A 26,356-nucleotide genomic window follows, 5' to 3' on the forward strand; every position below is an offset into this window, starting at 1 on the left:
AGTACGAAATGAACTTACCTTCTTTGAATTTGCCATAGTCCTTCGTCAGTCCTATGTGCTAAAGATCTCATACCGCATAACAGTAGTGTAGGAGAAGAAAATGGCTCAGATGGCTCTGAGCACTATGGGACTTAACTACTGAGGTCATCAGTCCCCTAGAACTCAGAACTATTTAAACCTAACTAACCTAAGGACATCACACACATCCATGCCCGAGGCAGGATTCGATCTTGCGACCGTAGCGGTCGCGCAGTTCCAGACTGTAGCGCCTAGAACCGCTCGGCCACTCCGGCCGGCTGTAGAAGAAAGGCAAGCATACGGTAGGCAGGATTTTTATTGAATCTGTTGGATCTTCTGAGTATTCTACCAATAAAAAACATTCTTTCATTCGCCTTACCGGCAAAATTACCTATAAGATCTTTCCAATCTGTTCGTAATTGTAATCCCTAGACTTTAATGTGGATTTGTAGCCCAAGTATTTGTGCTGTTTATCGTGTAATCGAAATTTAACGGCTGGAACAAAAATGTTTGTAAGCATCTGTTGTTAACTGGGTGCACTATGAAAAATAGCAGTTGCACTCATCTACGTGTGATACTTGTCTAGTTCATTGTTAATATTCTTACGTGTGAAATGTCAACCAAAGAATGTATAGTTACTGCCGCTCCAAGGCAGAGAGTGGAAAGTTCGAGCGCGGACTATTCGTAGTCCGCACATAGAAGCTGGAATGCAAAAATTTTATGAACACTTAAAGCAGATCCATAGTTTTGAAACGGTCTACAGTTGGATACCGTTATCGATAGTGATATAAAGATGAATTCCTCTATTTCATTTTAGTTAGCACGTACACAAAAAATGATATGGATAGTGCATCTCAGACGAAATACGACACAAATACCGTTGTCGCTTACTGAAGAGTACAAGATAAAGACACAGAACAAGCACCAGGGAATAAAATTGTTGTCTCATCAAATATTTTTTAATTTTACTTGGTTCATTTATTTAATGAAAACTATTACACAGTTACAATTTTGAGTACAATGTTAATGTTTTTCCTGTTTGCTCCTTTTGTATTTGTGTACTGTTCAGCCTTTTTTGCCTTTTAAAATGCAGTAGTACCACACTCACCAAAATTGCATTTACTGTATGTTCCCTCACACTCCCACATTTTCCTGCTTTTATTCATTTCTGTTTATCTTATCGATATTCTTAAGTTCCTTATGTATTCTCTTGCTACAGTGACAATTCTTTCTTCGTTTAATTGGTTTATGCATCGCCCTCCATGCTTTATACCTCCTGAAATATCCTTGTTAAGTACCAATTTCATTTTAATTTATTAGTTTTGTTTATTAATAGAAACTGTTATGTAGAGCTGACCGGAGTGGCCGAGCGGTTCTCGGCGCTTCAGTCTGGAACCGCGCGACAGCTACGGTCGCAGGTTCGAATCCTGACTCGGGCATGGATGTGCGTGATGTCGTTGGGTTGGTTAGGTTTAAGTAATTCTAGGTTCTAGGGGACTGATGACCTCAGAAGCTAAGTCCCATAGTGCTCAGAGCCATTTGAACCATTTTTTTGTTATGTAGACATGCTGTTCCTATTTTGTGTTAAGGTTTTTCATGTCTACTCCATTTTTACCTATTTACTGTTCAATTTTTTTTATTGCCAAGCGGGATTAGCCGAGCGGTCTCAGGCGCTGCAGTCATGGACTGTGAGGCTCATCCCGGCGGAGGTTCTAGTCCTCCCTCGGGCATGGGGGTGTGTGTTTGTCCTTAGGAGATTTTAGGTTAGTAGTGTGTAAACTTAGGGACTAATGACCTTAGCAGTTAAGTCCCATAAGATTTCACACTCATATGAACAATTTTCTTACTTTTTCATTGCATTCCCACCACACTGTGAAAGATGTTACTTACTGTCTGTTTCTGCTTCAATCTAGACGTGTAACTTATCTTTCAATGTTGTTTACAAACATAGTAACTTCTTCGGTGACAATACTCAGTAAATGTCTGAAGAGGGTCTTGTAAGTCGAAACCTGGTTGACGCAGTAAAAGTAATACTGTAGAACAAAAGCAGACTAGTGATTTCAACTATTGTAATGTTGTTGTACCCAGAACCGATGGAAGATTCACCTAACACGGAAAATTTATTTTTTATCAACTTTGTGAGTAGATGGCCTTCCTGTAGCGTCGATCCTCAGTCAATATAAGGAAAGGAAGCAGTGTGCGACACCTGCCTGCGAATCGAGTAAACGTTATTCTGCGTGATATCGTATTTAAATTGTATGAGAATCTCATTTTCAGAGGCCGAGACTGGTAAGCTGCCCAGCATTTACCTAGAAGAGCGACGAAAACCACCCAAAAACCACGGCTGCTTAATCCGCAGCACACATTCGATCCGTTCCGCGCTCTCTTCCCAGTCTCGTAATCAAGCACACTTTGTGTTAATCTAAATGACCAACAATGAATTTTAATTCGTGTATTCTAAAGCTGCTCCTGATGTCATGACGTTTTCCTGGAAGAAACGGACTCACTTTTTCACTGCATGTGCGTTTAGTAAAAAATGAAACGTCGTTATAGTTTTACAAGGTGAGCAAAGAATTTCCAAAAAATTGGCAAAGGCTACACGAGTTCCATGTGAGCTGAGAGCAGTGGTTCCAGCTGTCAAGGGTTACGTCTCCTGCGGTTTTGTTAGATCGCTTACGGAAAATTCTGGGAATATTCCTCTGAAAGTAGCAAGTACTTCTTTTCGTACTCTTTTCCTTTCTCGAACTCGGCCTTCAATGACGCGTTCTTTCATCTGACACTAGACTGTAGAGTTCTTCCTGTCTTCCTGTGACGTGGATTTTCTGCAAACTGAAAGCAATTCCTTCAGGAGATGAATAAGATACTTCACGGAATTAAAATACTGAATCTAATATTACGTGAGACATACATCAGTCCCGTATGCGTTAACCGCAGAATAACAGTAACTAAAATCTACAAGATTTCTAACACAAGTCCCATCTTCTAAAAAAAAAGTGCGTGTTTAACTTACCTGGAAGAAATTGCCAATGACGGGTGATAAGAGAAAAATTTCCAAATTAAGGAAAAAATTACGGGACCGAAGTACGTTGTATTAACATGCCACTATATCGTTACAAGTCTCTCAAGACTTCTGACACCTATAAACGTGAACCTAAGGTGCAACGAACTTACTGAAACGGAGGAGGAGGACATTAGTGTTTAACGTCCCGTCGACAACGAGGTCATTAGAGACGGAGCACAAGCTCGGATAACGGAAGGATGGGGAAGGAAATCGGCCGTCTCCTTTCAGAGGAACCATTCCGGAATTTGTCTGAAGCGATTTAGGGAAATCACGGAAAACCTAAATTAGGATTGCCGGACACAGGTCTGAACCGTGGTCATCTCGGATGCGAGTCAAATGTGCTAACCACTGCCTCATCCCGCTCGGAACATTCTGAAACCATTGACATAGATGAAAAACGGGAAAATAAGACTTAATTCCAAGAAAGGAATTATTCCTCCGCTTTGTGTAACGTAAAGTCTGTATAGGACATTTAAGGGAGTGGTTAGAAACATAGAAGAAGTTAACATAATCTAGTGGCAAAACACGGCATTAGTAATTAAAATTTGTGTGTGGGTGTATGTGTGTGTGTGTGGGGGGGGGGGGGGGGGTGTATGTGTATGTCTGTGCGCTCGCGCGTGCGTGCGTGTCTGTGTCTCTGTCTAATTAATTCCACAATACCTTTGTTTTCTTGAGAAACAGAACATAAACAGGATAATGCGAAATTTTGTGTGTGAGGTAGACATGAGTAAAACGCTGTAATTGGGGGACTTTTTTGAAAACTCGAAATGAGCTCCGGAAAACACCACAGAAAAAAATAAAACATAATCGGTACCTAATTCTTAGAAGGACTACATAAAAATAACTCGTTCAGCGGAAATCATGCGAAGAGTGACAAGTAAGACATCCCGATGATTTATTTTCCACATTCTGATTGATGAAACAAACTACGAATGGTGGATAAATTGAGAAAAGTTCGTTAATGGCTGCGTTGTGTTTAACTAAGAATGATCACAAAAATTGGTTTGGATTTTCCGCGTGATGTACGTACATTTGATTAGGCAAGACGTTATTAGTTAAAGACTGCAAAATATAATTTTAAATGATAACATATAATGATAGTATTTGAGAAATGTTTGAGAAAAATTTAAGAAAGTGTGGAAACAATAATTAACGCAAGAAGGAAACGCAAGTGAGAATCGGAAATCATTTATCACATACGTCAATAAGGTAGGAAGGAATGAACGGCAGTTTCAATCAGTGTGAAAGATTGTCACCAACGGAAAAAATGTTCATCCTCATTACCACGCTCTTTACGGTTCCTCACCTGATATCCTTACAGCTTTTATTAATTAGTAATGAAAACCATTTCAGCTGTATGATTAGAAATATATCGTGTTACGTCCGGCTTCGTTCTTCGGATATCATCAGGTCACCTGCAGTTATGCAAAGCAGGAAATTAGGCTAAAGTAAGGGCATCTTAACGAATGAAATAGGAAACACACTGAGAACAGGCTTATACTAAATCCTCATAGATGTGTGCTTACGCCATGACACGAGTGCTGTTATTTAGCAGACGACATTTTGCTAACGGTTCTGACACTGTAATAAAACAAGTGCAGCCATATGAATATTAGCTTTGTGGGCCGAAACCGTTTCGGGCATTAAAATGAAACTTCTTGAAATTATGTGTCACTGGTTGCGTTTTATCTCGACAATCAACATACATGTAGTGTTTTCTTACGTCGTAGTGACAGAAACATTCTTACTGCTACTGCCTGATTAAACTAAAATATGAAATTAGATTTTTTCGTCTCATGCAGGGTGATCCAAAAATCACTCGGCAGTTGGTTAAAAGAAAACAAAAGTAACAGCAAGACGTAGTACAGCAGGAAATTTTAATTAAGTTATCATTACCAAATGGTGATAATGACGCCTTGTCAAGTTGGTATACAGTGCAATGACAAACAAAAGAAATGAAACAAACACAGTACTCTAACCAGTGAATTGTTGAAAGCGTGATCTGTGAAACGTGTGTACAGTGGTACTTCTCCGAATTGTCACGGTGTTAACGAAAGAAGAATGGATTTCCATGTAAAAAACATTTTATAAAAGTGGTACTACTGCAGCTGTAAATGATTGGGGAACATACTTTAGATAAAAACACTGTTATACAAACAGTGTACAATATACGAGATTGATTTGAAGATAATAGATTTTTTATGTATGCACAAAGATCTGGCCTCCCAAAAACAGTCACAACTGAAGAAAATGAACTGCCGGTAAGTTAGCTGTGACCCAAAGTCCACGAAAACCACTCAGGCGATTAGAATTTGAACTGGATTTCTCACGAAGGTCAGTGCGAAGAATGTTACACAAACGGAAATTTGAAGTTTACTTACTGCGTTAATGGCATGGGTTACTTGGAGACGATCCAGATCGACGTCTTCAGTTAGTGATTTGATGTTTGATCAACAGAAACATGATCCTAACCTATTCAATAAAACTGACATAACTGCAGATACTAGTATACTGACAATCAAAATCTGTGGTTAGAACAACCACTAAATCAACCTGGTATGAGTGTTTTGGGGTAATATCATCATGTGGCGTACTTTAACCACATTTTTTGAAGGATCAGTGACAGGGGATGATTATTTGGATACGCGTCACAATTACGTGGTATCAGGACTTATGGCGTGTACTGAAAGCTTTCACGACATTTACTTTCAACACAATGGACCTCCACCACGTTATGCACTGCCATTAGCGATTATTTAAACGAAACTTTCCTAAGAAAACCGATTGGTCGAAGGGCAGACATTGACATCCCTCCACGTTCACCACGTATCACGCCCATGAATGTTTTGCTAAGGGATATCGTCAGGGTCTGTTTATTCTCAAAAGCCTCAGACTATTGCTGAACTAAAGGAGTACATACGCGCCACATTTGATGAAGTGGACAGTGATACCACAAAATGCTGAAGAGTATGTAACAGTGTTCCAAAAATAGTTCAAAGATGTACAAATGAAGACGGGAAACGCCGGCCGGGGTGGCCGAGCGGTTCTAGGCACTACAGTCTGGAACCGCGCGACCGCTACGGTCGCAGGCTCGAATCCTGCCTCGGGCATGGGTGTGTGTGATGTCCTTAGGTTAGTTAGGTTTAAGTAGTTCTAAGTTATAGGGGACTGATGACCTCAGAAGTTAAGTCCCATAGTCCCATTTGAAGACGGGAAACAGTTTCACCATAAAACATAATTTTAAGTAACGCTTGTACTTATAATGAAACATAAATTCAGTCTCCGTTTGAATCAGTGCCACCGTGCATAAGGAATTGCAAGGTATGAAACCTGTGAAACGACAACCAAACCTTCATCAGAACCGATCAGGAAACTAACCTAGCTTTTATTCATTATTTCGGCACCCCTACAATGCATGTTTTAAATCATTGTTAGCTAGGGAAACAAAAAAACTAAATCCGTTGCAGCGGCCCTCTGTTTCTCGGCGGGTACTCCGGTGCTGCGGCTATTAGAATCGCAGTTTCCTTTTAATGGAAACAGAGAGCCTTCCACGCTTAAGCTGCGGCCGCCTGATGAAAGGTTGGTCGGCTGTTGTCTCGAGACCCGAAAACAGAAGCGCATCGGCTGCTGCAGGATGGAAGAAGGTGGAAGGCGCCATCGGAGGGAGCTGAGGTGGTGCGAAAGGCAGGGAAGAGACGGCGAGGCGGAGAGGAGACACAGGGCCGGGACGGGAGCTGCTGCGCTTCGTGATTAAAAGCCGGACCCAGGCGCCGAGCAGTGATATGGGGCTTATTTACAATGGCGGCTCTAGCGGCTCCGCTCACTCCATCCAGTCGCCGGATTTAATGGCGTATTTTGGCGCAGATAATTTGCATAACCAAACAAGCAATTATCCTCCACTGCGAGCTAGGCGCGAGGGAAATCCCGTCACAACTTCGGCCAGTAGTAACGACGCTTTTGTCGCGACAGTAATTCTAGAGTCGCGCAGCTGGCGTGCTGCGTGGATGAGCTTTCTTATTCGTCTGGGGCACTAGATGACAAATTGCCGTAGTCAGGCAGTTACGGTCTCATGTATTTCTAGAGTTCATAATTCATCCGATTAGCTTGGCAGGGCACACAGTCACTGACCAAAATAATGGACTGGAAGGCTCAAGTTTGATGTGTCGCCCGTATGGAGAATATTATACACTGGGCAACAGCATTAAAGGATCACTTTTTTAAAAAAACACCTTAATTATCTTCCACTGCGACACATATGTTTCAAATTTGGCTCAAATATGCGCACAATCTTCTTTTCTTATATTGAACAAGCGTTGCATCCTATGACGTCACCCTCGGGTTCGACGACACTTCGAACAGGAAGGTATCGACACATCTATCTACCATCTACCCATCTACATCCACACTTCGCAACCCACCTGACAGTGTGGGGCGGAGGGTACTTTGAGTACCTCTATCGATTCTCCCTTCTATTCCAGTCTCGTATTGTTCGTGGAAAGAAAGATTGTCGGTATGCCTCTGTGTGGGCTCTAATCTCTGAGATTTTATCCTCAAGGTCTCTTCGCGAGATATACGTAGGAGGGAGCAATATACTGCTTGACTCCTCGGTGAAGGTATTTTCTCTAAACTTCAACAAACGCCCGTAACGAGCTACTGAGCGTCTCTCCTGCAGAGTCTTCCAATGGCATTTATCTTTCATCTCCGTAAAGCTTTCGCGATTAGTAAATGATCCTGTAACGAAGCGCGTTGCTCTCCGTTGGATCTTCTCTATCTCTTATGTCAACCCTATCTGGTACGGATCCCACACTGGTGAGCAATATTGAAGCAGTGGGCGAACAAGTGTACTGTAACCTACTTCCTTTGTTTTCGGATTGCATTTCCTTAGGATTCTTCCAGTGCATCTCAGTCTGACATCTGCTTTACCGACGATCAACTTTATATGATCATTCCATTTTAAATCGCTCCTAATGGGTACTCCCAGATAATTTATAGAATTAACTGCTTCCAGTTGCTGACATGCTATATTGTAGTTAAATGATAAAGGATCTTTCTTTCGCAACACCTTACACTTGTCTACATTCCCTGCACCATGCGTCAATTCGTTGCAGATCCTCCTGCATTTCAGTACAGTTTTCCATTGTTACAACCTCTCGATATACTACAGAATCATCCGCAAAAAGCCTCAGTGAACTTCCGATGTTATCCATAAGGTCATTTATGTATATTGTGAGTAGCAACGGTCCTACGACACTCCCCTGCGGCGCTCCTGAAATCATACTCACTTCGGAAAACTTCTCTCCATTGAGAATGACATGCTGCGTTCTGTTATCTAGGAACTCTTCAATCCAATCACACAACTGGCCTGATAGTCCATATGCTCTTACTTTGTTCATTGAACGACTGTGGGGAACTGTGTCGAACGCCGTGCGGAAGTCAAGAAACACGGCATCTACCTGTGAACCCGTGTCTATGGCCCTCTTAGTCTCGTGGACGAATAGCGCGAGCTGGGTTTCACACGAAAAAAAGGGACACAACTCAGAAGTTCATGTGACATGTAAGGTGGGTGGATGAAGTAATATTGCCACCAAACTTCACCGCAATTCTGCCCGAGTCACCGTCTCACACAACAGGAATTTCATCACAGTCCCTCTTACCCAAATTTCACCCCTTCTTTTAACGCCCCTGCGATGGAATCAGAATCCCGACGCTCGATGTGGAAATCACACAGGCTGAATAACGAAAGCTTTCCAGAAACGTAGCCGCTCGGAATCGGTGCGAAAAGAGCTCCGGGTTTGGCACGAAGGACGGCAGTAAAACCACCCCTTTCCTGTGGGGCGTTGATTCCCACACATTTCCCGGTCATTAACAGCAGTTCGCAGTCAGATGACCAACAGGAAGCCGCTCTTCATAACCTTTGACGCTATCGACACACTTTGACGTTTCAACCCTTCTCCAAGGATATTCCGGGGCTGTATCCCCATTAATTGTCATCTATCCTCTCTGGACTACAGCGCGGCCGCAATTTTTGCTCTCGGGTACAGATTGGAACCACTAGAGACAGTTGAGGTAGAAAGTTCTGAGAATATACGTTTGGAGCACAGCGCTGTATCGTAGTGAAACAAGGACTGTGGAAAAATCGGAACAGAAGAGAATAGAAGCATCTGAGATGTGGCGCTAGGGATGAATTAAAAATTAGGTGCACTGATAACGTAAGCAATGGGGAGGTTCTGCGCGGAATCAGAGAGGAAAGGAATATGTGGAAAACACTGACAAGGTTCAGGTGGTTCAAATGGCTTTGAGCACTATGGGACTCAACATCTGAGGTCATCAGTCTCCTAGAACTTAGAACTACTTCAACCTAACTAACCTAAGGACATCACACACATCCATACCCGAGGCAGGAATCGAACCTGCGACCGTAGCTGTCGTGCGGTTCCAGACTGAAGCGCCTAGAACCGCTCTGCCACACTGGCCGGCTCTGACACGAGAAGGGACGGGATGATAGGACACCCGTTTCGACGTCAGGTACTGACTTCCATGGTACTAGAGGGAGCTGCAGAGGGTAAAAGCTATAGAGGAAGCCATAGATTGGAATACATCCAGCAGATAACTGAAGACGTAGATGAAGGGATTGGCACAGGATAGAAATTCTTCGCAGACTGCATCAAACCAGTCACAAGACTGATGACTCACAAAAAAAGGAAAAAAGAAAGAGAAAAGAAATAGTTCCAAGCTATACGATGAAATTTGGCCACCATCCGTGGCAGGAAAGGGTCTTTCGACATTTTCATCGCTCCTACTTCGCGGCCTACTGTGGCGTGATCACAGTGTCACCGGAGACATGGGCGTTATTGACACGCGTGAATAAAACGGCAAAGTTCTGTATTTAACAAAGCCATCGGTGTGCAGTAACAACCTCTGAAGTAGTCCAAGGCTGGGAGGCAACTTGATTTGCAGCGGTGTCGATCAATTGCCTATCCGCAGCGCCCGTACGCGCTCATTTTGAAAATTCTCCGTAAAGGTGGGCAGCTGCCCTCGACGGTTTTCTCGTACTGTGTCAACGTCGCACCCCATTCCTCACTTTCCGCCGTGATCACAACATAGGAGGACGCGATAGGCCTCACTTATCACTTTCAAATTTCGTCGAATGGTTTTGGGCGGACCATAGTGAACTCTATCTATACACAAGAGTAAAAACTGCGACCACGCTGCGGTCATGAAGCCTCGTGAGTTCGAGTATTTCTACGGAATCCAAACTGATCTTCCCCAATGTCGGCTTCTGCTAGTTTTTTCCATTCATCTGTACAGAATTCGTGTAGTATTTTGCAGCCGTGACTTATTAAACTGATAGTTCAGTAATTTTCACACCGGTCAACGCCTGCTTTCTTTGGGATGGGAATTATTATATTCTTCTCGAACTCTTCGGGTATTTTGCGTGTGTCAATCAACTTGCACACCAGATGGTAGAGTTTGTCAAGGCTGGCTCTCCCAAGGCTATCAGTAGTTGGAATATTATCTATTCCTGGGGCCTCATTCCGACTTAGATCTTTCAGTGGTATGTCAAATTCTTCACGCAGTATAAATCTCCCATTTCATCTTCATCTACGTCCTCTACCATTTCCATAATATTGCCTTCAGTACATAGATCCTATATATACTCCTTCCACCTCTCTCCCTTCCCTTCTTTGCTTAGAACTGGTTTTCCATTTGAGCTCTCCTTAATTTTCCTGTAGGCGGATTCTATCTTACCCCTAGTTATATATCCCTCTACATCCTTACATTTGTCCTCTAGCCATTCATGATTAGCCATTTTGCACTTCCTGTCGATCTCATGTTTGAGATGGTTGTATTTCTTTTTGCCTGCTTCACTTACTGCGTTATTTTCTTCTTTCATCAATGAAATTCAATGTTTCTTCTGTTACCGAAGGATTTCTACTAGCCCTCGTCTTTTTACCTACTTGATCCTCTGCTGACTTCACTGTTTCATCTCTCAAAGCTACCCATTTTTCTTCTGCTGTATTTCTTTCACCCGTTCTTGTCAATCGTTCCCTAATTCTCTCTCTGAACCCCTCTACAACCTCTGGTTGTTTCAGTTTATCCAGGTCCCAATTCCTTAAATTTCCACCTTTTTGCAGTTTCTTCAGTTTTAATCTACAGTTCATAACCAACAGATTGTGGTCAGAGTCCACATCTGCGCCTGCAAATGTCTTACGATTTAAAACGTGGTTCCTAAATCTCTGTCTAACTATTATATAATCTATCTGAAACTATCCCGTGTGTCCAGGCCTCTTCCACGTATACAACCTTCTTTCATGATACTTATACCAAATGTTAGCTCTGATTAAATTATGCTCTGCGCAAAATTCTATCAGGCGGCTTCCTCTTTCATTTCCTAGCCCCAATCCATATTCACCTACTACTTTTCCTTCTCTTCCTTTTCCTACTATCGAATTCCAGTCCATCATGACTATTAAATTATCGTCTGCCTTCGCCATGTGAATAATTTCTTTTATCGTATCATACATTTCTTCAATCTATTTGTCATATGAGGAGCTAGTTGGCCTATGAACTTGTACTTTTGTGGTAGGCGTGGGCTTCGTGTCTATCTTGGCTACAATAATGCGCTCGTAGTATCTTACACGCGCTCATTTTCTTTTATTCATTATTAAGCGTACTAACTATACCATATGAATACAACCACCAACATGTTAGGTACACATAAAATCATCTTGATAATTAATTCGCAGTGCTATCCATGACCGTGAAGGAAAACACAGATTGAGCTTACTTTTACCAGGAGAGATGTTCAGATGTTCGGATGTGTGTGAAATCTTATGGGACTTAACTACTAAGCTCATCAGTCCATATCCTTACACACTACTTAACCTAAATTATCGTAAGGACAAACACACAAACCCATGCCCGAGGGAGGACTCGAACCTCCGCCGGGACCAGCTGCACAGTCCATGACTGCAACGCCTAGACCGCTCGGCTAATCCCGCGCGGCTTACCAGGAGAGAATACATGTAAAGCTGCAGGCAGCATTTTCTGTTAAGGAATGACGTTGTACAATAAATTTGCCGAAAAGGTTGGAGAGTTTATTGAAATAAATTTATCTGAATAGGCTGTAACAATGTACGTGTTAAGCAATACATTCTGTACGGGGAATTTAGATAACACAGGGGAGTAATTTGAAAGAAAAAAGTAGATTTTGGGAAATTTGCTAACTTATTTTCCAAGCAAGCAAAGGGGAATTTTTGGTACACACCTTAGGATGCAAACTCGATGGCAGACGATTACGCGCGCACGCGCGCTCGCCTGTGTGTGTGTGTTTTGTTTTGTTTTGTTTTGTTTTGGTTCTAGGGCACAAAAACAACTGGGGTCATATGCGCCCAAGTAAAAACTGTAGAACGCGAAGACAGAGAGGAATTAAAAAACTAGCATATGTTAATCCCAATTGACATAAGGGAAGACAGCTAAAAAAACGAAAGTGGGGAAAATGCTACAAAAGACACCATACAGAAACGGAGGTCCAAAAATAAAAATTAAATGGCCTTCGCCATATTCCTTTGACGGGTAAAAAGTAAAACGCGGTCGACAGTCCGCGCGTCATTTTCTAAAACGGCCGATAATTCAAACGGCAAACACAAGCCGGAACGTAAACGGTTAAAAACTGGGCATTCCGTCGGGAAGTGGCTGACATTTAAAATTTTGGCTCAATGTGTACAAAGTGGTGGGGGAGGGCACTTACCAAATGACGATGGCTAAAAGGCTGTGCCCAATACGCAACCTTGTTAAAATGACCTCCTCCCGGCGGGAGGGCAAAGAGGAAGTCGTCCAAGCCGCTGGGAGAGGCTTAATAATCAAGAACTTATTCCCATGGATGAAGGATCAATGGCAATGTCAAAGGGACACCACCTCCTTACAGACGGCAGCACAGAGATAACTGGAGGGAATATAGGAGCTAGAGGGCTGAGGTACGGTGTCTGCAACCCTGGCAGCAGCGTAAGCAGCCTCTTTTCCTGGCAGACCGACATGACCAGGAACCCACAGAAACATCGCACTGGCTCCACCAAGAGACAGTTTTCCTGGACTCGCTGCACTATGAGATGGGTGGTGTAGAGCGCAAATAGACTTTGAAGGCCACCGAGAGAGTCTGAGCAGAGCACACAATTAAAAATTCTGTGTCGCTGGACATACTCCGTGGCTTGATACAGAGCGAAGGGCTCGGCTGTAAATACTGAGCAGAGTGCTGGAAGCCGATATCGAAAGACGTGGGCGCCAATGACGAAGGCACACCCGACACCAAGGTCACTCCAAGAGCCATCAGTGTATACAAAGCTCCCACCGTGAAATTCCATACGAAGGTCGAGAAACTGAAGGCGATAGAGCGAGGCTGGAGTAGTGCCCTTAGGAAGCGAACGAAGGAATGAAGAACAAGGTTAAGACGGGCCACTTTACGAAGCCAAGGTGGTGAAGGGTTCACACCCACCGGGAAAGGTGCAGGTAGTGTGAAGTTAAGCCGCCGGAGCAAGTCCCGAAAGCGGACTACTGGACGTAACAGAGAAGAGAGACGTGCCCCCTGCTGGCGATCAAAGCAATCATCGAAGAAGGAGACATAGGATTGGTGGCCACGCATGGTGTGTCTCTGTTTGTGTGTGTGTGTGTGTGTGTGTGTGTGTGTGTGTGTGTAGTGACTGTTATTGAGGAATGGATGACCGCTGTAGCAGAAGGATGCGTTATACACTAGGGATAAATCGAATGAGATTGCTTTGTTCTAATGGGACTGGTTTTGTATTCGAGAGGATGGAGGCTCATGTCTCCATCCAACCGTCACCTTGTGTTCCGTGATTTTCCTAAATTATTTTCGGCAGATGTCAAGGTACTTCTTACAACGAGGCCATGACCGACAGTACGTCCATGTCAAACAAGACTTGCATGTAAATGAAACGCGTGTATGTACGTACCTTTTGTAAACTGCAGTGCTATGATATGTCTAACATCTTTCGACAAGTGATCTAAAGATGAATGAACTTGTATTACTCTTACTACTACTAAAAGGCGGTAATGTATTGTCAGTGCTATGCAACTAAATAACTGCTTAAGGAGTTAACCAATTAGCAGCTTAGAGAGGTGATACTAACAGAAGGCCGTAATTTCTTGAAGAACGCATTCCTTTCGACACGTCCTTCATGAATTACGCCCATAACTGAGAAATAAAGGTCTCTGTTGGTTGGCTCTGAGCACTATGGGACTCAACTGCTGAGGTCATTAGTCCCCTAGAACTTAGAACTAGTTAAACCTAACTAACCTAAGGACATCACAAACATCCATGCCCGAGGCAGGATTCGAACCTGCGACCGTAGCGGTCTTGCGGTTCCAGACTGCAGCGCCTTTAACCGCACGGCCACTTCGGCCGGCTAAAGGTCTCTGTATGCTACCCATCGAAGCTGTCTATATCTACACTAAATAATGCAATTTACGGTGTGTGTAGCAGAGGTTACTTCAGCTTCTAATATCACTCCTACTTTCCATTTCCCATTCGTAGGAGGAACGACTGTTGAGAGAACTCGGCTAGGGCTCGAATTTCTCTGACTTTCCCTTCATGATAATTGCTGGAGATGGATGAGGGAGAAATAAGTGTGTTCGCTGACTATTTGGAATGTACGCTCTCGCAAATTTCAGTAATATAACCTCTTCATGGAGCACAAATCTTCTATTTCAGCGCAAACTGAAAGAAACAAGCGACAAACGAGCGCGCTTATTCCTCAGGCTTTCTCTGCATCCTCAGTTGATCCTGGACATAGTGAGTTTTCGTCGTTGTTGCCCTTCTTCTTTTTCTTCTTGTAAGTGGTGAATGTGCTTTAACGATTATTTCTCTTAACGCATTGTCTTCTGTGTAAGGTATGGACTGTGAATAGTTGGAAGTCACTGAGATAATTATCTGATCAGGTCACTAAGAGAACAAAGGAAGTAACGCTCGTCGTATCTATTAACACCGCTTTCCCAACTGAAGAAATACTCAACTACTGCAAATCTACTAAACTGTGCAAATGGTAAAATATTTTCTGAAATTTTCCAGAACATGGCCGCTTATTCAACCTTTCTTGAACATGGCCGCAAACCATCCATTATACATGAGCAATATCTGAAGGTTTTAAGATCATACAAGCGTGATGGGACGTCACTACCATGATAGGTTAACTTTCACGTACATAAAACCATGTGTATGAATTGAAATAAGAACTGAAAGAAAATTAGATGAGCGTACATGAAAGTGAGATATCTGTACGGCAGGGTGCTGTACCTGGAAAATAGTGTATCCAGGATGATGCTTCCTGGTTGCTGTTTCAGTCTAGTGACTGGTTTTAGAAGAGGTTGTGTTTTTGCAGCGTTTCTAAATATTAAGAGTTCTACGTCTTTAAGCACTATATAAAGCATTAAAGGTATTTAGAGGATACTGTTAATTCTTCAGCTACAGAATCTTGTGGTGAAAAATTCAGTATATTTTTACAACCAGTTACGTAATGTGTGGCTGGTTCAGCAATACTTCGTCGATCGGGCATACTCTTGCATCTCGAAAACGAACAAGTTATCCTAATATAGGACACGTGATATATGCAAATGAATTGATCTACTTTAATTTCTTAACGGTTTTCCCTGTCTTGAAACTGAAAGTTTGTGTTAGTTGTTAACAGATTTTGTTTCAGAACGTTTTTAACTTGCAACTGGTGTTTCATAATACTGTACAGTATTTCACTTTTGAAGAAACCTTACTTTTCCTGAGTCATTTTTGGAGGCGGAAGTCTAGCTATTAATATCGTGTGGTTAGTCGTTTCCCAAAGCGGAGGAAATGCTGGAGCTGTGTTAGGTGAACCCAGACGGCTAAAGAAGACATGTGGACTGACCTGATACAACTGCAGTTTTTCCACCGCTGCTGAAAAGCTGCGTGTCAGATCAAGGTTGGAACTCGGGACCTTTGATTTTCGCCGGAAGGCGCTGTACCGTCTTCCCTCAGCCTGTGGCTGGCCATCTCTCCGCAATATCCTTTCTGCCAGTGGTGCTAGTCCTTCAAGTTTCGCAGGAGAACCTTTGTGAAGGTGGGCGGGGGTAGGAGATGAAGTACTTTTTCAAGTATAGCTTTGAGTGAGGGTTGCGAGTCGTGCTTGGTTAGCTCAGTTGGTAGAGCACTCGTGTGCGATGAGCTAGCGTCCCGAGTTCGAGTCATAGTTTGGCGTACAGTTTTAATCTGCCTGGAGGTTTCATATCAGCACACACTCCGTTACAGAGTGGAAGTTTCATTCTGGAATAGAAGATAATTTGTGTAACTTTACTTTTTCGAGATGACAAAATGTTCCGCCCACTGAGCTGTCGGCGGCTCGCGTTAATGCCTTTTATACGTTTAGGCATTTTGTCACCATCGAGCAGCGACTGATTCCTCCAAATGGCTCTGAGCACAATGGGACTCAACTGCTGTGGTCACCAGTCCCCTAGAACTTGGAACTACTTAAACCTAACTAACCTAAGGACATCACACACATCCATGCCCGAGGCAGGATTCGAACCTGCGACCGCAGCAGTCGCACGGTTCCGGACTGCGCGCCTAGAACCGCGAGACCATCGCGGCCGGCTCTGATTCCTCCCTCAGTTACTATCTGAACGAGTGCCTCACTTGCCTCCGTCAGTGGCAGCAGCAGTGTAACTTCTTTGGTGTATGTTTGTGTGTGTGTGGTAGTTGGTCGGTTGCGGCGGAGCAGCAAGGAAGTCTCTGTGGCGTGTGATCAGGCCGAGGCCTCTGGCGTCGCGCACGCGCGGTCGGAGTTGTGTGGCACTAGCTGCGAGAACTGCTAAGTTAGTCGCCCACTGCACCTGCATACTGCAGTTAAGTAATCAGTGAACCTGTCATGAAAGCTCAACCATTCTGACATCTCTACGTTGATTGCTGGTTGTTGCACCCTGGGCTGTCCCCGCAAACTGCAACGTGATGGTGTGATGGAGTGGGCAAAATTTTGCAGCCGTCTCCCTGTACGATGTTTATACTTTGAAATGATTGTAATTTATTAGTGAAGTGACCCAGCGGTATCATCTGCCTTGTGGCCGTTAACGTTCCGGTTACCTGCTCTGGTCTTTAGCATAGCTTTGTGGCAGTGTGTTTTCCTCACCATATTGATGCTGTCCGGCACGGCGTGTAGTTCGAGAGCTTGGTGATGTTCTCCATTTCTCTGTGAGTGTTTGTGGTGCATTGACTGAGTTTATACACCAATTATTAAGACATAATCCTGCTGCGATGCTCGTCTTCGCCGGTAATTTTGGTTGTGGTGCTGTTGGTCGGGTGGCCGGCCGAAGTGGCCGTGCGGTTAAGGGCACTGCAGTTTGGAGCCGCAAGACCGCTACGGTCGCAGGTTCGAATCCTGCCTCGGGCATGGATGTTTGTGATGTCCTTAGGTTAGTTAGGTTTAACTAGTTCTAAGTTCTAGGGGACTAATGACCTCAGCAGTTGAGTCCCATAGTGCTCAGAGCCATTTGAACCATTTTTTGTTGGTCGGGTGGAGGGGAATTCATTAGGCGGCTGGTCGGTTCATCATCCATTTGTAGGTCGTGCTGCAACCCGATTGTTTAGTGTTATGGTTGGTTGTTTGTCTCACTTAAACTGTGGTTGTAGTTTCCTCCCCAGGCCGACCCTTGGAACACTTCTGAGCACCACTGTTTGTTGTATGTGATTGTCATTTTATTTGGTCGCAGGTACTGTGCCAGACCTTCAGCCGGGTATTAATATTGTCAGTTTGATGTTTAGCATATGGCCTTCAGCCGAACTTCATAACAACTTTAAGATCAGGCCTTCAACAATGTTTCATTTAAAATTCTTGTTGCTCTCCATTTAGGCCTTCAGCCACGTTTGTTTCCGAATCTGTGGCTTTAATATGTAAATCCTGGTCAATAAGTTTTCTCTTTAATTATCTTGGATTCTTAAACGGCCTTCAGCCGTGTTCTGTAAATGTTTATCTTAAGGTTGTCTTTAATTATGCTTGAGTAATTGCTTGGGCCTACAGCTGACAAGATACTTCAAGTTTTCTTAAGATCTTTTTCTGTTGTACTGTGTAAAGACTTATCTCTAAAGTCTCTCTTTTATTATGTAAAGGGAATTTTTTTAATTAGGCTTTCAGCCGAAGAATTAACTTGAATTTTCCTTAACGTGGCCTTTAGCCGGAATTTGTAAATGTTTGGCTTTTAAAGAATTTCCTTAGCTGATCTGAAACATTATTTCGGCCCTTAGCCGAGAAGATATCGCAATTTTACTTAAGTAAGGCCTTCAGCCGTTACTCTAAATCCTGGTGTTTGAAAAGCAATCATTTGAACTTATTCTGAAGGAGCTACTTGGGCCCTCAGCCGTGAATTGATTTTTGTTATTTAAACAGAAAACTGTGCATTGGTTTGAGGAATAAAGTTGTGTGTGTTCTTGTATAACTAACAGTAATTAACCTTGGCCCCTTTCCACAACCTGATCCGTTCTGTCCTGCGAAACCAGATTTCAACCACCCTTCAAATGTTTTCCGATAATACAGGAATTACATTGGTCCATTCACCCTTCGGGCTATTCTGGTATGCACAGTGCCAATGACAGTTCATCACACCGCAATTCCAAATCGGTGTTAACGTTTAGAGACAACCGAACAACGGTGAGGAGCACCAATTCATGTGTTAGCGTTTTTAAATGTGTTGTCATTTAGTAGAAATTTGGCGCCATTTGCGAACAGCGGGAACCGCGTAAGTCATGGTAATAGTAACGGCCCTCTGGAGAAACCTTCGGTGCGAACCCCACTTGTGTCAACAAAATCAGCCGTGCGTTTCTCACTTCGCAAGTTACAGCCTTAAAGCAAATTCATTAGTGTTCCACTTGTTGTGATTTCTTAATTGAATCTTTACTATGTTGTAATACGTCCTTGCTAAGAATATGATGCAATGTTCCTCTTAACGGGCACTACAACATCGTATTTATTCGCCGATAGCAGGCAGTGACTTTCAATTAAAATGTCCTCTCCTGTAGTGGAGGTTGTGACGCAGGAATTACGACATATGGAAATTTGGCTCTGGCCGTGAGTCGGGCGCGTATAGCCAAAATGGTTAAAGCGACCTCTCGCGTAAAGCGGGAAATCTGGGTTCGAGTCCCAGTCCAGCATAAATTTTTTATGTAATCATTCCTTTATACTTCCAACGGTTGATAGTATTCGTAAATGTAAATACACTTCATGCACGCATGTCCTAAGGAACACTGCTTCGCTCTTCTTAACAACACAGCCACTACAATACGGTGTATCCAATTTTTTTTTTTTTTTTTTTTTTTTGTATCTTATTTCAAGGGGAATGACACGTCTCCACAACAAACGCCTCATCGTGGTATGTAACGGAACGGATACAACATTTACGTAATGTCTTTACCTTATGAGGAACGGATTATTGGATTTATATTCAAAGGAATATTTTGAAATGTATTTATGCTAGCAGAAATCACCAACGTTTCTCACAAATATTAAACCCCGAATTATTCAGCTGATTACGATTTTACGTGATGGCATTGTCCTTGGGCCTGAAGGTTAGTGGACCGATGGTTGCCCACTGGGACTGCAGTGACCGAAAAATCTCTCTAGAAATTTCGATTGCTTACGACCCCATGGAAATATCACCTAGATTTTACTCCTCCTCAGTTATTTCCACTTCTTTCTCTACCTTGTTTTTCTTAAGGAAATCGGAAGGATACAACGAAAGTTGTCACACCTTAGAATTTTCGCGGTACTGATGCCCCAAACATACACAGCCCTCCACACCCCTTCCGCCACCACACGTCGTTTTGATAAGGCGTCTTATATTTGAAACGCATAGGGCATATTGTGGGACGATTTTATTGTCTTCCTCAGTAATGATCCTGAAATATTATTTCATTGCCAAGAGATTCAAGAGCGAATAGATTTAGAAACATAATGGCTATCACTAAAGAAAACTTCAAATATTTCATTGTATAAGGATTAGAAATCCTCTGTTGTTGTTGTTGGCACGGGAATAGATTACTTGGGGTCCGCCTGCATATCTGGGTGGTAACGTGTTCGCCTCCCATGCAAGTTGGCCCGGATTTGATTCCCGGCCGGGTTGGAGATTTTCTCCGCTCGTGGACTGGTTTTTGTGTTCTCCTCATCATCATTACATCCTCATCACCGGCGCGCAAGTCGCCCAGTGTGGCGTCGACTGAAATAAGACTTGCACTTGGCGGCCGACCTTCCCCGGATGGGGCCTCCCGGCCAACGATGTCATACGCTCATTTCATTTCATATTATATGGGGATAAACATTTCAGGTTTTGACTGGTAAGATTCAAGTACTTGGTAATCATGGTCTATGAATCCATCCCTTCTCTGTGGAGAAGTGTCGTGTAAGTATGCACTGGTTTGTCGTTAACGTCCCTTAAAAACTAATTCAGTGACGGGGGAGGACGGAGAGGGTGGTTGTGAACGGTAGAACGTCAATGGAGTCGAGGATGGGCCAAGAACATCACATGAACCTACAGTATTTTGAGTCAATTTTCGAAAACAACCGCCAAAATGTAACTGGATCACAGGCGTTTAGTGGGCTGACAGGCTCTTAAAGTTTCCAGAATTTTTTTTCACATGCTGTACTTCGTTATCCAGAAGGCAAACAACATTCCAATGATGCCCATTTTTCTATGAACAATATCGCAGTACATTAGGTAAAGAAAAGTTCACTTAAAATGCAGCTTCATGGCGTCAGTTCTCAATGTATTAGGGAAATTAATGTGTGCATTTTCGTTTACTTTTACAATTTTAGTGACACCCAGTTTTAGTACTTGAAATTGTCATGCTGAATTTTTCACAAATAGCACGGTATTCCTCATGCATTATTTACCAAACATTAGGATTTATATTCTCTGCGTATAAGAAGCCATGAGCGGAATTTCATTCTCGTTTTGTAACGTCTAATTCACATTGGACCTAGTTTGCTTACAATTTATCGGTTAGTACAGAAATGAGCACATGAATGTTCGCTACACACACTTTCGTTCTTACGGGATATGTTGTTGCCCAAGACAAAAATGCATCCGTGTCATTACCTCTAAGAACGATCAAGTGGCTTTGTTGCAAAAATATATAATAGAACTGGGCTATTCAGAAATGTAGCTCAAGTTAAAAATGGTGCAAATGGCTCCGAGCACTATGGGACTTAACTTCTCAGGTCATCAGTCCCCTAGAACTTAGAACTACTTAAACCTAACTAACCTAAGTACATCACACACAACCATGCCCGAGGCAGGATTCGAATCTGCGACCGGACCGGTCGCGCGGTTCCAGACTGAAGCGCCTAGAACCGCTCGGACACTCCGGCCGGCAATTGAAGTTAATATACTGGTATTTGATAAACAATTCAGTCTTTATATGTCCATATAGTTACAGCATATGTATGTCCACACAGATATAGCATGCAGAAACCTGCTAATATTAATATTTTGGCCCTGTTTTTATCAGAACCGAGGTGGAATCTTCCTGTACGTCGGTCAGGGGCCTGAATATAGCGTAATAGATAGCCGATCCTATTAGCTCAATAGAATAAGTTTGGAACTAGACGGTTGAAAGGTGTTTAATCTGGCATCCGAAACAATTCATCTGTCTTTTTATGGTATTTAATACACATGATTCATGACGACATTATGTAATTTAAGTTTCAGACACGCTTGTGGCAGTGATCAATCGAAAAATACGTAAAATTATACAAAACATTACGTCATCGAAAATCAGCAGTGTTATTCACAGATGGAGGGGGAGGGGCGGTGAGGAGGAGAGAATTATATGAAGTCTCGACAGTAGCAGTATAGCAGAGATAATGAACTCAAATCGTAGGTTTACATGTACAAAATTATGTCAGGTGTAACTGAAACCAAATGACGCTATATTGTTGTGTGCCTTAAATACTTGTACAAGAATATATCTTGCACAAGAATATATCGCAGTCTACAGAATTACGGTTAAAGTAGATATGGAAACAAATGAAAACATTCTGTTTGTTAATAACTAAAACTTTTTATGTAACTTTAATTGAATACAGCTCACAGGTCAGAAGCAAGCAGTCAATCGATATCTCATTTCTTGTTTCTGGCTGAGAACTCTTTCATTCTCTGACCTAAACAGTCAATATTTATTTGCGTGAAAATACCGGTAACTGCGATCAGCTTCTTGTGAAATGTTTCTTTCTTCCCTTACATTATCTTTTTTCCCATGTACGTTCATTTTCATGTAGGACATGTAAAAGTGACAAATTCATTTTTGCAACCTACTGTCTTGAATCACACATTGAAATAAAAGTCATCCTTGCGTGCCTTATCGGAAAATGATTCTCAAAAGGCTCCAAAAGTAGTGTTTAGAAGAAAAAAAATCCAACCATTGGTCACATTTACCTGTGTAGATATTCAATACATGCGCTTGTTCTATACACTTGTTTCGCATATATAACAGCTAATTCGACTGCAACACAAATATTCTTGAAATTTCCGATTTCGATCCATATCAATAACTTAATATTCATTTCCTCAAATAGCTGCCATACATACGGCTACTACTTCGCTTTGCCGACTACATGTACATCTACATGGCTACTCTGCAAACTAAAGTTCCTAGTTGAATGTTCACCAAACCACGATCACAGTAATTCTATTATTCCAGGCTAGAATATCGCGAGGAAAAAACGAGCACCTATACGTTTCCGTGCGAGCTCTGACTCCCTATTTTACTATGATGATCTTTTCTCCCTCTGTAGGACAGCGTCATCAAAAATATTTTTACATTCGAAGGAGAAAGTTGGTACTTGAAATTTCGTGAGAAGATCCTGCCGCAAGGAGAAACCACTTTGTATTAATGATGTTCACCATAAATCTTTACCATGTCCGTGACACTACCTCCCATATTTTTTAATAATACAAAACGTTCTGCCCTTCTTTGAACTTTCTCGATGTATTCCATTAGTTCTATCTAGTAAGGATTCTACATCTCTAAAAGAGACGGCCAAGCGTAGTAGAGGCAGTCTCTTTAGTAGATCTCGTGCATCATCTAAGTGTTCTGCCAATAAAACTCCGTCATTGGTTCTCCTTCACCATAACACATAGAAAATGTAATAGTAATTTCTAGGTATTTATCTGGAATTAAGGCCTTTGTATGTGATTGATTTATCTTGTAACCGAAGTATAACGAATTCCTTTTAGCGCTCACGTCGGTGGCCTCACATTTTTCATTATTTAGGTCAAATGTCAATTTTCGCCACATACAGACCTCTTATCTAAATCATTTTGCATTTGGTTTAGATTATCTGATGATTTTACTAGACGATAAACGACAGCATCATCTGCAAACAAACTAAGATGATTGCTCAGATTGTCTCCTAAATCGTTTATATAGATAAGGAACAACAGGGGACCTGTAACACTACCTTCCGGATCAAATGGTTCAAATGGCTCTGAGCACTATGGGACTTAAGATCTATGGTCATCAGTCCCCTAGAACTTAGAACTACTTAAACCTAAGCTACCTAAGGACATCACACAACACCCAGCCATCACGAGGCAGAGAAAATCCCTGACCCCGCCGGGAATCGAACCCGGGAACCCGGGCGTGGGAAGCGAGAACGCTACCGCACGACCACGAGATGCGGGCACACTACCTTCCGGAACACCAGAAATCACTTCCGTTCTGTTCAATGACTTTCCATCATTTACCATGAACTGTGACCTCTCTGACAGGAAATAATGTATCCAGTCCCATAACTGAGACGATACTCCTTAACCAAGCAAATTGATTACGAGCCGGTTGTCGGGTTTTCTGTCAACAGCCGTCTGGAAATAAAGAAATACGGAATCAATTTGAAATCCTTTGTTGATAGCACTAAACACTTCAAGTGAGTAATGAGCTAGTTGTTTTTCAGTATAACGATATTTTCTAAATGCGTGTTGACAATGTATCAATGGACCGTTCTATTCGACGTAATTCATAATTCCATACTATGTTCCAGACTCCTACTGCATATTGACGTTAATGATATAGGTCTGTAATGGATTCCTCCCATTGTCTTCCTTGAATATTAGTGTGACCTTGAAACTTTCCAGTCTTTGGAAACGGGTCATTCTTCGAGTGAGCGGTTATTAGTAATTTAACTATGGCGCTATTGCTCAGCATACTCTGAAAAGAACCTAATTTGTATACGATCTGGACCAGAATACGTGTTTTTATTAAGTCATTTAAGTTGCTCCACTCAATCATCCAGACTGTTGCCCCTGCAACTACTGAAAAGGCTGCTGCCCCTCTTCAGGAACAACACGTTTGTCTGGCCTCTCAACAGATACCCCTCCATTGTGGTTGCACCTACGGTACGGCTATCTGTATCGCTGAGGCACGCAAGCTTCCCAACCAACGGCAACACTAACCAAAGCAGTCTTGCTGCGCTGGTACTGCGAACGGCTGAAAGCAAGAGGAAACTGCGGGCGTAATTTTTCCCGAGGGCATGCAGCTTTACTGTATGATTAAATGATGATGGCGCCCTCTTGGGTAAAATATTCCGGAAGTAAAATAGTACCCCATTCGGATCTCCGGGCGGGGACTACTCAGGAGGACGTCGTTATCAGGAGAAAGAACACTGGCGTTCTACGGATCGGAGCGTGGAATGTCAGATCCCTTAATCGGGCAGGTAGGTTAGAAAATTTAAAAAGGGAAATGGATAGGTTAAAGTTAGATATAGTGGGAATTAGTGAGGTTCGGTGGCAGGAGGAACAAGACTTCTGGTCAGGTGAATACAGGTTTATAAATACAAAATCAAATTGGGGTAATGCAGGAGTCGGTTTAATAATGAATAAAAAAATAGGAGTGCGGGTAAGCTACGACAAACAGCATAGCGAACGCATTATTGTGGTCAAGATAGACACGAAGCCCATGCCTACTACAGTAGTAAAAGTTTATATGCCAACTAGCTCTGCAGATGACGAAGATTGAAGAAATATATGATGAAATAAAAGAAATTATTCAGATAGTGAAGGGATACGAAAATTCAATAGTCATGGGTGACTGGAATTCAGTAGCAGGAAAAGAGAGAGAAGGAAACGTAGTAGGTGAATATGGATTGGGGCTAAGAAATGAAAGAGGAAACCGCCTGATAGAATTTTGCACAGAGCACAACTTAATCATAGCTAACACTTGGTTCAAGAATCATAAAAGAAGGATGTACACATGGAAGAAGCCTGGAGATACTGACAGGTTTCAGATAGATTATATAATGGTAAGACAGAGATTTAGGAACCAGGTTTTAAATTGTAAAACATTTCCAGGGGCAGATATGGACTCTGATCACAATCTATTGGTTATGAACTGTAGATTAAAACTGAAGCAACTACAAAAAGCTGGGAATTTAAGGAGATGGGACCTGGATAGACTGAAAGAACCAGAGGCTGTACAGAGTTTCAGGGAGAACATAAGGGAACAATTGACAGGAATGGGGGAAAGAAATACAGTAGAAGAAGAGTGAGTAGCTTTGAGAGATGAAGTAGTGAAGGCAGCAGAGGACCTAGTAGGTAAAAAGACGAGGACTAGTAGAAATCCTTGGGTAACAGAAGAAATACTGAATTTAATTGATGAAAGGAGAAAATATAAAAATGCAGTAAATGAAGCAGGTAAAAAGGAATACAAACATCTCAAAAACGAGATCGACAGTAAGAGCAAAATGGCTAAGCAGGGATGGCTAAAGGACAAATGTGTGGATGTAGCGGGTTATCTCACTAGGGGTAAGATAGATACTGCCTACAGGAAAATTAAAGAGATCTTTGGAAGACAGAGAACCACTTGTATGAATATCAAAAGTTCAGATGGAAACCCAGTTCTAAGCAAAGAAGGGAAAGCAGAAAGGTGGAGGGAGTATATAGAGGGCCTATACAAGGGCATTGTACTTGAGGACAAGATTATGGAAATGGAAGAGGATGTAGATGGAGATGAAATGGGAGATACGATACTGCGTGAAGAGTTTGACAGAGAACTGAAAGACCTGAGTCAAAACAAGGCCCCCGGAGTAGACAACATTCCATTGTAACTACTGACGGCCTTGGGAGAACCAGACCTGACAAAACCCTATCATCTGGTGAGCAAGATGTATGAAACAGGCGAAATACCCTCAGACTTTAAGAAGAATATAATAATTCCAATCCCAAAAAAAGCAGGCGTTGACAAATGTGAAAATTACCGAACTA

The sequence above is a fragment of the Schistocerca serialis genome, chromosome 8, assembly GCF_023864345.2.
Source record: "Schistocerca serialis cubense isolate TAMUIC-IGC-003099 chromosome 8, iqSchSeri2.2, whole genome shotgun sequence".
NCBI classification, from domain to species: domain Eukaryota; kingdom Metazoa; phylum Arthropoda; class Insecta; order Orthoptera; family Acrididae; genus Schistocerca; species Schistocerca serialis.